Source organism: Cataglyphis hispanica, chromosome 19, assembly GCF_021464435.1.
Source record: "Cataglyphis hispanica isolate Lineage 1 chromosome 19, ULB_Chis1_1.0, whole genome shotgun sequence".
In the NCBI taxonomy this organism is placed as follows: Eukaryota; Metazoa; Arthropoda; class Insecta; order Hymenoptera; family Formicidae; genus Cataglyphis; species Cataglyphis hispanica.
Genome location: NC_065972.1, coordinates 1,072,780 through 1,087,511, shown reverse-complemented (window position 1 = coordinate 1,087,511; position 14,732 = coordinate 1,072,780).

Below are 14,732 nucleotides of genomic sequence, written 5' to 3'. Positions count from 1 at the left end.
AATAAAAATTAATCGCAAGAGAGAGTCAAATTATTAAAAAACTTTTATTGAGATTAAATTATTTTTATAGAGAGAATTTATTTTGTGAATAAGACTTGTCTTTCAGACAAAATTTCCAAATATAAAAGTTGAGATTACTTGTGTTAAAAAATAAAATATTTTATTAATTAACATTATAAAATATTTTTTCTCTCTGTTTCTTATACATATATACCCACAAATTATTATTTTACTAAAACCATAAATTGAATAAAAAATAAATGAAGAAATAGAAATTGAAGTACTTGTTGAAAGAACATTCATTATATCTCTATCTTGAATCGCATTGAAACAAAAACAACGCAGGAGATTAATGATCGCGCGCTTGCATGTATCAAATGAAATGCGCTCTCCTAGAATCAAAATCGCGACGGTGACACGATAAGGAGAGCATCGGAGAACGGTCCTCTGTTAATTCTGAGACGATTGCATTAGTTATCGGTCACGGTCGATAGTAGAACGTTAAAGAACAGGGGGAGAGATCCACCTCGCGCGTTCGTGCTTTCAGAATTTTTTGCCCCCTGCCTTGCCCATTTTGCCGCCTCTTTCTTTCCTCCTCTCTTGCGATGCGTACCCTTTCGCATTTCCCTTCCCCCGTCTTTTCCATCGCGAAAGACGAGATGCCCCCCTCTCGCTCTGCAGACCTACTTAGGGAAGATCGGCCGAGCGGAGGAGATCGCCGCTCCCTCCTTCATCGTCGTTCGCTCATCGTTCTCGCGTCTTCTCTACGAATGATCCGATTAGCGTGACCGATACTCTCGAAACGAAGTGATGCCAATTACGAAACGTAGGTTCGCGAACTCTGAATCGAATCATGCAGCGAGAATCGATCTAGCGTTTCTCCTTTTGAGATTAGCACAATGAGATTTATCTGACCAAAGATACAAAACTGTCGCATTCTGAAAGCTCGAGTTTTATAGAAGGGACTTCTATAAAATAACAGGATGCTTATTTTATGAAAAATCTGGAATTTCTCTTATATCCGAAAAAATCAGGGAATTCTTATGGAATTATTCAGACTCGGGGAATTTTTTTTTTTTTTCATTCTCTCTGATAATTTTATTCTTACATTGCAAGTTTTTATTTTTTTGTTACAAAAAAAAAGTGACGAGCAATAATCAAAATAGAGATCAGAAATAGAAGCAAAATAAAAAGTTGCATTCGCGCTGAAGTCGCGATTATGTAAGCGAATATAAATGCGATCGAAATAATTATCATCGTTATGCAAATATGCGCGCGATGATTAAATCCTCCCAATGGAACGCGACCGGAGTCGCGTAGTCTCTCCCGCGAGAAGGGAAAAAAGGAACAAGTCGAGCAAATTAACGCGCACATTCATGTGACGCTCGAGCGTTAGCAAGAAAAATAACGGTGGTTATTTGCGGTATAATTCCGGAAGCCGGCTCTTTTTGCGCGCGTCCCGCCGTGTCCTTCGTCACCGCGTCGATGATTGCGTTAACTCGATCCACTCAATTCTAACCGATATGCACACACAATTTTATACAATGTATCAACAAATGTTTCAAAATACGAAACTTCCAAGTGCCAATAAAAGCATATTATTTTTATAAAAAAAAAAGAAATATTCGTAGCGTAGAAATTTTGGCAATATGCTTTGATTATAAAACAATGATAGAAAAGAATATAAATTTAAACGATGTATTTCAAAGTATGAACCTTTTGGAACCTTTAGTAGAGTATAATAGAAAAAATATACAAAAGAAATTTAATATAAAGATTTTTTTACATTTAGGTAGATGTTTATTAAAGGCTCCTCTTGCGAGATGTATCCGAGAGTTTGAGCGTATTTATCTGGCGAGTAGGAGCGCTAATGTGAGTTTCGTGTAACTCAGAGTCTGCGAGTGATTCATCTTAATGACGTTGAAATTTTACTCGATCATCTTTCAGCCTGGTTTGATAATTAAATCGCATTATGTGCGAGAAAAACGAGTGATTAGTTTTCATTATAAATCAATCCTTTCTAGGATTTTTTTTTTCAAAATCGCCATGTATGATTAACCTGCCGAAGCCGTCATTTTTCTTATCAATTAAAATCATTGAATATCGAACAAATTAAAGCACATATTTAGGGATAATAATTAAAATATTTAAGTATATATATTCAAATATTTAAATTAAAATTAATTAGCAGTAGAAGTCTTATCTATTAAAACTTTGCAATTTATATAATACCATGTTCGTAGTTAAAACCAAGATTTTTTTTACGAGATTCGATGAGATAAAGTGGGATCAAGGAATTTGCCCAGCCGATTTTAAGCAGATCCTAAAATCTCGCGGGCAGACCTCGCAGGACAATGATCTCGCGCAGGATACCGTTCGCGCAGTTCAGGGACTAGCGAGAGAAGTAGGTTTCCCGCGAATTAGCATAATACATTTGATCGTGCTCCGTGGAATATCGTTAATAACGCAGTCACGGATACCCTTTCGGCTCGCGTGTCCTTCTCGCAAGAATAAAGTACACGACCATTTTCTCTCTTTTTCTCTCTACTCGATTTATATTTATGCGTTATTGGCAAACATAAATGGATAACTGAATTAATTTTGCGGTCTCCGGAATAATTTTTATCGGAATAATAAAATAGTCACTTATAGATTTTTCTTTAACGATTTTTTCCACGTGACAGAAGTTTTACAAATCTTTTTGTTAATAAACTCGAATAATAATTCGATATCGATATAATAATTTTGTTTGAAATTTAATAATATGTGAATTATATATAATATTTTTATTTAAAATTTAATAAAGTAGATCTTGTACATCAAAATAATATAAAACAATAAATGTATAAAAGAATATCTTATATGATATGAAAAAAGGAGAATAATTGAGTGACAAGTACGGTGTTATTATTAAAAAAGATATCTGGAAGACGAGAAGAATCGGTCTCGAGATTAAGTCGATTTCGACGGGGTCGCGTCGCTCTCCAAATAAATTAATAATCGAATAAACGATGATGTGTTTCTCGACATGCGACTTTACAATCAGAATTATAAACTAACAATGCGGCATGGTGCAATTCATACGGTGCTCATAATCGATTTTCCGCCGTGGATATCGATCGCACGCGCTCGCGAAACCTTGAATGTTCATTTGCAACTTAATGAACGAACGACGCGAAGCGTGCTCAAAAAATAAATTCGATCCGTCGATCTTGCTCTCTCTCTCTCTCTCTTTCTCTCTTACACACGCGCACACAACCGGCACTTTTGAGAGATCAAATCGAAAATCTAATTACCGTCCCTTTCAGCCACAGCGCGTTATAAAACGCTCATTCGAATCGATTCGCGATTCTCGACCGACGATTCGAGTTGCTCGCACAAAGCAGTCGTTTATGACGAGCTGTCTTGAAGAGAGTCTGTGCTAAGAGTAAGGAAAAGAAGATCAGGACACAATATATAGAGATAAGTCGCGAGATATAGCGATAAGTCGATGTTAAGGACTAAGTCTTCTCTAGCGGTATGAAAAAGTGACAATTTTTAGGAATTTTTTTTTTTTTAACTCTCTAAAGTCGACCAGATCCATTAATATTAAAAAATCTCCGGAAACTTAATTTTCTTTTGTTAAATATAAAATCTCGTTCTTATGTCAACGCAATTTCCATTAAAAAAAAAAATTTATTAAAAAATGTATTAAAAATGTATTAAAAAAATGTAAATGTAAATAATACAAAAAATGTATTAAAAAAAAAAAAAAAGATTCAATAAATGTTTCGGGAGGCGTTCATCAAAAATACGAGGATTTGATAGAGCTACTTAAACTCAGATTTGAATAGAGAGAGGATCGATGCGGGCCACTTAAGGACCAAGGGGAATCGTTCGGGTTAGTATAATTTTCCGGGATAATAGTGGGTGGAGTAACGGAATTGCGGAAACTAGAGTAGACTCGACGAGCAATTATCGGGTCTTTATCAGAGGGGGAGTTTGCGGCGATTACGTGACCTTTCACTTTTCCACAATTTAGTAACTCGATCGGCTAGTGACGTAAACGCGATCGTGTTGCATGCCGCTAAACACTCGCGGTTACGATGATTTTAACACATCGTTCCTTAATTCAATCGATCGTTCAACAGATCGTTCTCTCGAGAAAACACGCACCTTTAAGTTACAATAATTTATTATCTGTTTATATATTTTGTAGATTTATTTTAAGTGTTATAATTTAATACAATTTTATATATTTTTAATTTTTTTTTAATATTTTTTACTTTTACTTGCATTTTTTTGTGCTCTTGTGCTATTTCAAGTCTAGTCTTATATAATAATAAAACTACAATTATATTATGGTATTATAATTTTTATACTAAATTAAAATCCACATAAATTTCAAATTTCCGAAATTCGACATCTCGTACTAAACAACCCGATAGATTGCTCCATTTAAATACGATTTACTATTTAACCCGTATAGAGAGACGCGGCGTGTTAGTTTTTGCAGTCAGTTTGCGGCAAATCGCTTATCTCGAAAATTAGAGTCGCGGGCCGACTGTCTCAAGGCTTCTCGCGCGCGAAGGATTTATTTATTCCCCGATTATATATGGGATTCTGAACGAGACGGGAATTGGGCGATCACGTTCCTGCCCGTAAGGTGCATACACCGCGATCATAATCGCGATAGTATTCCGCCTGCTCGCAACATACACACACACACACACACACACACACACACACACAATGTTTGCCGCGACACGCCGCGCGAATTGCATTCAATGCAATTACTATGTAAGTCGTCGATCGCGATTCGGATCCGCGTTTCTTCTTTCCTTCCTTCTTCTCTCTCTCTCTCTCTCTCTCTCTCTCTCTCTCTCCTTCCCTCCCTCTCTTTCTTTTTTCTCCTGCCTTCTTTTCCGCGAGCCAAGCTCGCCCATCCGTGAGAGTTTGCAACCATTCATCATTGAAATGTGCAACGTGCACAGCGTTGCACCAGCCGTACTATGTACGACCAACGCAAACACTGAAAGAGATGAACATATGATTTCATCTGTAGGTCCGCGCGATTGCGTCGTCTTTACTCGAGAATCAATCAGATGATTGTTATAATAAAAATATTGAATTTAAAGTTTAAATTGACGGAATTTCATTATAAATATGATTAATTGTTTGTGAAGGATAAGATATAAATAATTCTAAAAAAGAAGTCAGAAAAATTTATTTAAAATTATTTGTTTAGGAAAAAGAGATTCTCAAACTAAAGTAGAAGAAATAATGTTTTAAGGCAGATAAGTTTCGGAGTGTAATCTGAATATCGTCGAGATATATCTCTTAATGCTAAAAAATATTGAGTTGACTCCAATAAATATACAAATAATTCGAATATTCAAAATTATTATTTAATGAAGATATAGAATAATTATAAAAATTTAATAATAAAGCAACTTGAAAATTTGAAAAACACTCGATAAAAGAATTATTTTACTATCATACTTGATTATGACTCGAATAAACGTTTTATAAAATCGAAGATTTTAGAATCTGACAGGTTTGATAGATGGATCTTTACGAAAATTTATTTCGCATGAAATATCGCGGAATAAGAAGTTATCGGCGACCCGATTCCGCCGACGATAAAAGGAGATAAATTGCGAACGGAGGCTGCGGTTTACGACGAGTCCCGGAATGATCTCTAAATGACTGCAAGCACTTCAGAGCGATTCCGAGACTTTCTCTCTTATGCGTCTCGTAAAATCACGCGTTTTATGTAAAATCACGCCGCTCTCGCGTTAAAATGTCGGCGAGAGCAAAAACGTACAGGATCATCGAAAGCACACCACCTTTCCTTCTTCTCGTTCCGCGTATTCGGCATTTATAGCTTTCGTACCTATATAAAGGTGTCCCAAGAATAGCGCGCTCTTTTCTGGACGATTCGCCATTTTAACGCAGGATATCATGAAAGTATCTTTTTCCTAACACCTGGTACACCTGGTCGAGATGTGTACCTGCTTCCAGGAAATCCGAGAAACGCCGCGGGCTAATCGAGAGAGGTGAATCCTCGAAACGGAGCGACAACACTTTCCTCATTCAAGTTTCTTTCATCTTTCGTCACGCTTATGCATAAATAACTAAATAAAAAAAAATAAATACATTTTCACGATTTTAATATAAATTACTAGTATAAATTCCATTGAAGTGAGATAATGAATGCGGCGCTTTTTTCCAACTGGACGAGACGGATACAATTTCAATGGCAGCAGCCGCCGGACATTGTTTCTCCCTCATATCGCTCCAGAAATCATACTTCAAGCTTGCACACGATCGCCACTTTCAAATAGTCTCTGCCCAACTATGCGAACAGCGTTGAATTAACGACGCGATTTCTAAAACGAGCGAGCGCGAGGAATATCGCGCGTGTTAGTAGCGCGATATCGTCCGATACTTATTCTCGCATGCCGCGAGCGAGAAATTAATTGCGGGATATATGTCCGAGCTACTTTAACATTTTTTTCGTAATGTCGGATTAATCGCGAGACGATTCGATATCTCGCCATTTCAATTTCTCACGCTATCTGTCGAGAGAGAAAGAAAGAAGTATCTAGTATTTCAAAATTCTTTACGATATTGTCTCTCATAAGGAAATAATGAAATTTTCTATCTTTATCATTGAATAACTGCAATAATTTCAAAGCACACAAACTCTTTTGAACGAGAAGACTCATAGAAATCTTTTTTGTCATTTTTCAAAATTTCCGGCGTCAATTCTTTCTCCCTTTTCGAATAAAATAATATATAATATTAATTTCCGCACTTTATTTTACATAAACTAATGATGTTCCGCGAGAGAAATGAGATCTTTACAATCTTCTCGCGATATGCACAAACGGAACGCTAGCAGATTGTATCGATCGGCTCCATATTACACTCGCCTATTTAAAACGTGAGATAAATTACACGCTACCACAAAAAAAATAATAAACCTTATCGGTCGACGATGCGCGCAAGACAGGCTGAAATTAAATATATTTTAAATTTATTATTTTTCTCGCTGATGAGGGGAAAGTTACGGTTACGCGACGCCATGGTATCGATTCTGCGTTATTTAAATGAGTTTGTCACGTTTCACGACTGTCACATATAACATGCCAATAAACCGTGACATGTAACGCGTTAAATGGAAGATAGAAATATTACTTAATTAGAAAATAATCAAATATAAATTGAAATTCAAAATTATTTATGAAGATACATGAGTTATTATCACTTCGATTAAATATTATAAAAAATATATAAAAGAACACCATTTATAAAATATAAAATATTATTAAATAATACATAATATATAAAAAATAATATAATAATTATATAATATATATATATATATATATATAATTTTTATATTAATCTAATAATATATAGAAAATATTTATAAGATCTTATTAGATTTTTTGAATCTTATTTCCCAATTTATTTTCACGAAATTGCAGCACAAATGCAATTACACCAAAGAAGCAACACGCGGCATATATGCAACACGCCGACGCGAAGCGTTGAAGTCTCTACGAAATGCGTAGGGAGCGTCGCTTACGCCACTCGACTACGTTGACATGGTGTCCTGAAGTATCGAGGTCTCCGTTAAATGCTTCTGGAGATTTCAAAGCGCAGTGCGGTTGGATCGTTCGCGCAGGAGAGACTTCGTGTCGGCATGTTGCATGCATGTCGTAATCGATGGTATATCGCCGTTTAAATAAGTTGGCGAAATTAAATCGCAACACGGTATTACGCGTACGCGCGAGCGTAATTTATTTGATTCTAGATTTAATATATGGAAGATATATCGATCTATTTGCAACGCTACTTAATTTTTTCCATGATTTAATATGTTATTTGATATATTTTTTAATATTATTTAATATTTTGCATTCGTGAATTCTAAGAAACAACTTACGTTAAGTTCCATTATCTACGATACGATTGACTCGATTATCCACGTTATCTCAATTATCAAGATAATTAAATTCCTATATGTCATTTGATTACACATTATTTGTCGTTTTTGAATTTTTATTTGCGCACTTTTAAAGAAATAGTTACCACAAAAAAAAAAAACCAAATAATTTCACATTAATTTCATACTAACCCTCAACTCTTTAAAAATAAATTTTTAATTAATTTAATAATGAATTTTTAATAACGTTATTAATAAAGTTATTAATAAAAAACTTTTGATGGAACCACAATAGCATTTTTTTAAAATTATTATTATTATTATTATTATATCAACTTTACGTTGATTTTATATAAATTGCGCCTAAATAAATAATGTAAGTCAATACTTGTTGTTCCACACTAAACTCGTACAATAGTCACTACTTGTTACTATGCGCGACTATAAATACAGCTCGATTTACATAACCGGGACTAGCTGGGCCTGGTTATAAATATGTATCGAGAGTCTTGTCACGAAGATTTGCTCGCGCAAAAATTAAATCGCTCCGCGGTATAATAACAGATATAATTAATAGTTCTATTATCGGAATCTATTTTACGCGGCGTAGAGAAACGCTGCGATACAAAAGCAACTAATATATTTGCGGTCGTAAAATTTTCCGCTAACTCGTCTTCTATTCTATTATTTACGCATGGGATTTTTTTTTTGTGATAACCAGCATGAGATTATTGCGTAAAAGTATTTTATAAAAGTGATTTTAGAATAGGCTTGAAAAAGTTTTTGGGTTTATAATTTGAGATATATAATTTTAAAATAAATCAAACTTTTTTAAATCTAATTTTTATTGCTATTTTAATCCCGTTTAATGGGAGATTCTTAATTGAAACATAATACGATATACTTATTTGTATATGTTTTTTGAAATTTTTAGATCGGTCGCATCTTCGTGTCGGTTCACGTATCGAGACAGAACCCGCGCGCGGGGCGATTAAAAAGAAACGCTCGAGCTGCTCACGTAGCTTTTCACGGTCGCGCGATTTCGATAAATCGTGCTGCTCGCGCGGATTGCTACGAAGCTACATCAATTCAAGCAACTCGTAGAAAATCACGCGGATCCTCTCTCGGTCCGACTCTTAGATGAAAGTAAAACAGCCGCCGGGGCTCTCGCGTATATATTCTCGCCTCGCGCGTTGACCCATTAACGGCCGACGTGCCATTTTTTTTTGTTCTTAAAGAAAAAAGATTTTTATTATAAGTAAAATAAGTTATTAAAACACAGTATGTGTGTGTGTGTGTGTGTGTGCGCGCGCGAATAATATTTCACGTTCAGTCTGCGAAATTGGAACGCGACTTTCTATACGCAGAAGATAAAAATTGAATCTATCTATTCAAAACGCATTCAATATATTAATCTGAGATCTTTAAAAATCCGACGATCGTCTAAAATTTTTTTCTGACATCAATCAATTAAATTTTTTTACGAATCGTAATTTTTTTCGAAAAATATTATCTCGATCGACAATGCGTTGTGTTTCTTAAACGAAAATAAAAACAAGGGTTTAACTGGAGGATGGCACGTCAGTCTTGGCTGGTTCGTTGTCGATGTCGTTGAACTTGACCGAAGGTTTCACTTTCCTCGAGCAAACTATTGGGGAAGAGAGGAGCACGTGAATAATTCATGCGCGCCCTGTTCCACAGGATGAGCTACTTAATGATTCCTTTTTCCTCAATGACCGGAGCCTCGTACCACCACTTACATATAATATCGGGGAACCTTGAACCTAACCATCGATGACCTCAACTAGACCTTTTTACAAGAAACCCTCAACTAAATCATCTTCTCGAAATAAAAATCGCGCCTTTGTCCAAAAATCGATTAATCTCAAATTATTTAATCTTAATATTTAATTCTGCAATTTTTATATCAAAAATTGAATTAAATTTATGGATTGATACAATAAAATACAATTATAAAATTTATAATTTTAATGCGAATCCGAATATACCAAAATTATCATTATTAATTACATAAAATCGAAGATCGGAGGAATAGCGAAATTGCGTTTCGGCGGGTTGTTGCGAAATTCCGCGGGACGGAGGAGGAAAATGCGTAATCGGCCGATGGCAGCGCGTTCCATTTTCATTTAATTGGCCGCTCGCTTTGGATTTTGCGCGCTCTTAATTGCGGCTAGGAAAGTACCAGCGTGGCCGGAATAAAATATTCTCCCTGCCCTCCTGTATCCGCAGGAGCGGAATCTTCGGGACTGAATAAACGCCGCCGCTAGGAACACTTCTTGTTTTAACTCCTTCTTTTAACATAACTGCACGGTTTTTGTATAAATAGAATCGAGAGAGTCGCGGTTCACGGGAGATTGAAAATGTTCTCGGAGAAGTAATCTTTTAACCCACATTAAATGCAATAATTATAATGTAAAAAATTTTAGTCATAAGCCAAGCTTTTATATTATTATTTTCCGAAAATAATTTATATAGATTATTATATAGATTTTTAAAATTATAAAATTTTTAACCTTATGATTTATTTGTAATAATACAAATTTTATTTACATATAATAAAATTATAAAATTATTTTACGAATAATGGAATTACAACAGACACAACTCATTAGATAGATAATTTCATATGAAACGCATATATTTATATATATAAAATTTTAATATGAAAAAGGAAAAGAAAATATAATGAGTCACATGTTACGCGTGTAAATGCGTTCGCAAGTATGTTGCCACGACAGGTCGCGGGCTAAAAACGATAAATGTCGTATTAAGAGAAGACGCGGGGCAGGAGTGGTGCTTCGGATCAAAGTTTTTGCGAGGCAGAGAAACTACATATTCTGCGGTCTGTACGGAGGGACGAGGCACTGGGACGATTACATTAGCTCGGCGCGATGCTTATCGACGCTGTACGCACGATTAAATTGATTTATGGATAAATGTTAGAGGCGGCGGCGATGGTGTTTATCCGCCAGACTCGTAACCAGAGCACAAGAAACCTCTCGCTCTCGTATAATTTTTTTTTTTTTTAATTCTTCATCATCGTCTTCTTTAAATAAAAAATAATTTTTATTTTAAAAAATATTCTAAATAATTTTTATTTAAAAAAATTATTCTAAATATAATTTTTATATCTTTCTCTCTCTCTCAAAAAAAAAAAAAAAGATATTACGAGAATTATTTTATATTTCAATTTGATTGCGAACTTGTAATATATCTGGAATTAAAATTTAAATTAGAAAGATGAATTTTTTTAATGAATGAGGGCGCGTTCTTTTCTTGTCACGGGCATGTAACTCACCCACGTGGATAGTGGGTGTAAGCCGCCATCGGAATTCGATATTATCTGCTGACAGATACGAGATCGACTGGCGCACGTGACGCGCTTTTTTTCCCGCCGTTGCGAGCGCGTTTCTCTCTTTTCCATCGCGATCGCACGATCCCTTCGGTTAGCCTTTAGCTTACAGGAGGGAATGCACGATAGAATTCGTGCAATTTACATTACGATCGTTATCTGGCGACGTTCAATCTAACTAACGGCGCGACCGCCCTTTAACAGCGATAACTCTGTCTCCTCGAACCGGTGTAGATTACGAGCGCAATAATAACGATAATGACGTCGGCGACAACATGAAACCAGGACAAACGAAAGGCTCGGGATTCGAGAGAAGGGCTGTGTCTCTCTCGACCGACCCGATTAAAGCTGACTTTCATGGCCAATTGGCGAATTAATCGGCAACCTAAGGCTCGTCTAAGGATCGATAAGGAGATCCAGCTATCAAAATTTCGCTCGGTACACTAAACATAGGAGGTGTCTCAATTGCGCTGTATATTAGTTGAACGTAAAAAAAAAGAGATGTAAACAAAAATAATGTCGCGGATGAACGCTCGATCGTCAATTATCTCGAGAAATGTCCGTCTTTCTATAGCCGGAGTCGAGATAAAAAGCTGCGGATTGCGACGCGGTTTCGCGCAAGGAATGCAGAAAATATCCCGCGCGTTAACATAGTTACTTGAATAACTACGCCGCATTTATAAGCATTTATACGGCGGGGAGGTTTCTCGATTTTCTTTGTTAATTATTATAATTTCAAATTTGCAACTTTTTTAGAGAAAAATTAATTATACGAATAAAGCAGCGTCTTTCATTATCTAAATTTGCGAAGGGGATCTGGATCTTCGAATAAAAAAATAAGACTACAAAATTTTTTTTTTTAAAGTTATATAAGAGAAAATGAGCCTAAAAATGATAAGAAAGTAGGATATGAAGTGGAAAAATAATTTTGTCCTGAAACCTAACGGATTAATCTCTCTGAAAAAGACAATGTATACAATGTACATGTGTAAACAATGTATATGTGTTGAACAAAAAATCGTTACGTATAGACAAGTGTTTTTGAGATGACGAAATCGGATCACAAAGATCAACCATGCGCGTCAAAAAGTTTTTGTCATGACTCCTGCGAGTGGACATAATCAATCCACAAACATTTATCTTTCTTTCATCCTTTCGTTCCTTTATTCCTAATCAAATTCTTAAGAAACGCATTGCGATCTGACAAATTTCAAGCTTCAATTATGAATCCGATTCCTCCCTTCGCCTTTATGATCAAACAAAGTATGACATAAAAATTTGTAAAATTTCGAAAATGCGAGTTTGAATGCTACAGTTTTGGATTTCTTTCCGGAGGAAAGAATATTAATCCCATTTAATTAGAAATATTTTATCTCTCGTTTTCTTATTCGGAAATTGTTGAAAATCAACACTCCAGATCCGGTGTTTCGGAGTTAGTCCGAAGCGTTTGGTGTTCGTCGACCGATTTGTGGTTTGGGAAAAACGAGCGGATGATCGAGCGGAATTTTTGACACGCGTGACTTCGAATTGAATGATCTCGTTCGCGAAGTCATATAATTACGGCGCGCGGACAAAGGATGTGGAACGCCGCGCGAAAAAGCGCGCGTGACCGACTCGTCGTCGTCCTTTTCGTCGTCTTCGTCGTCTTCGTCATCATCATCGTCGTCGTCATCGTCGAAAGAAAGTGACCGTACGAGCGCAGTTTGCTATCTCGCGTTCGAAGGGGGGAAAAAAAGAAGGCGGTCGAGAGACGACGAGTTTTCGATCGAAGACGACGAAAAAACGGGCTGGACCAGCTCTCTGTGCGATTATATATTTTTTTTTATACCAGAAGGGGGAAGGGGACACTCTCCTTAATAATATTCAAGTGTTTCTTATCGAACTGTTTGTCGACCCGAATATTCTCTTTCCTTTTCTTTCTTTATGATTAAAAGATCGGCATCTTTTACTTCATATCAGGATGCAAAACTTAAATTATAATATAATTATAAAATTATTATTAACTATTACAATAACTTTCTTAGATTATTCTTAGTTTCTTTTATAATTTTTATGCTTATTTTTCTTGTATTTTTACTGTTTAATATTTAAATGTATATATGAAGATTTATGAAAATTATTGCAAAGAAAAATATTAAAACAATTATGTATAAAAAAGAGAGACGAAAAGATAGATATTATTTTTATAGTATATATAATTTTAAGAAAATTTCATAGTCTTTCTATCCAAAAATAGTCTTCAATTTGGATAATGAAAGACGGATTTATTCGTGTAATCAATTCATAATTAATTTTTGAATAATTTCCCGGATCTTTGTGATCTCAAACTTTCTTTCTGACAGATTGTAACGTCAATGGCGCCAACAGTTATCCCGACGTCTTTAAATCGCGATCGCTAATTTACACGTACATACACATTCATCTTTCTTCTTTACAATGCGCTGAAAAATGTGCATCCCCACGCGACTCTACGAGTAGTGCACAATAATAGCGCGAGTCCTCTAAAGAACCAATGAATCGTACCGGCATTGTAAGAGGCCCGGATAGAACGATGTCATTTTTCATATCGCGCCGAGAGACACCCGCGGGCGACGCGTTCGTATATAAAGAAAGAATGAAATAAGAGAGAAGAATCGCGCCGATGCGATAATAATTGCCGATTTTATGCAACTAATGAAAGACGCCCACCTAGAGAGGACTCGCGAGGAGTCTCATTAATTGACGGCGAGAAGAAATGATTCTTCGAACTATCGCCATTGTCATTAAGATATGTACGTTTGACACAGAAATCCTAGAACGACAATGACAACCTTCCGTTTTTTACCTTCGGATCTTTTCTCTAATCTTTACATTATGATTGAAAGATCGATACATGATTCTTGATTAATAATTTTAAATGAGATCACCGGATCCGGGAAGGAAATTAACGGCAGCGATTATTTATTAGCGATTCCTTCGCGGAAGTACAAAAGATTACATCTCTTTCTCTCTTTCTTTTTTTTCCCCTCTCGTCTTGTAATATGTCAGGGATTCAGAAGCGTGAACCAGGACTCGCGTTCGTCTATATGCCAGATATGTCGTATATGTTGCGTACGTTCCAAGTGACGCAATCGGATGCCAATGGATGCAGCAGATACTGACGTGCTCGTGTTTGGCGGATGCTACCGCCTAACGGTCGCTAATATATAAAGCCACACAACACACACACACACACACACACACACACACAAATATAGAAGTAAGCAAGCGCTCAGATTCGAAACCACAAAGCAGCAGCGAGACCTCGATGACGTCAAGCTTCATGAATGGATCTCATAGAAGCCTCAAGAGATTGTCGATCCGACCAGAAGAGGCGTAAGCTGCCGATAGCAAAATTCTGTTAAGAAATCGATCGATAAAAAAATCTTCTGCATTGTCGAATTG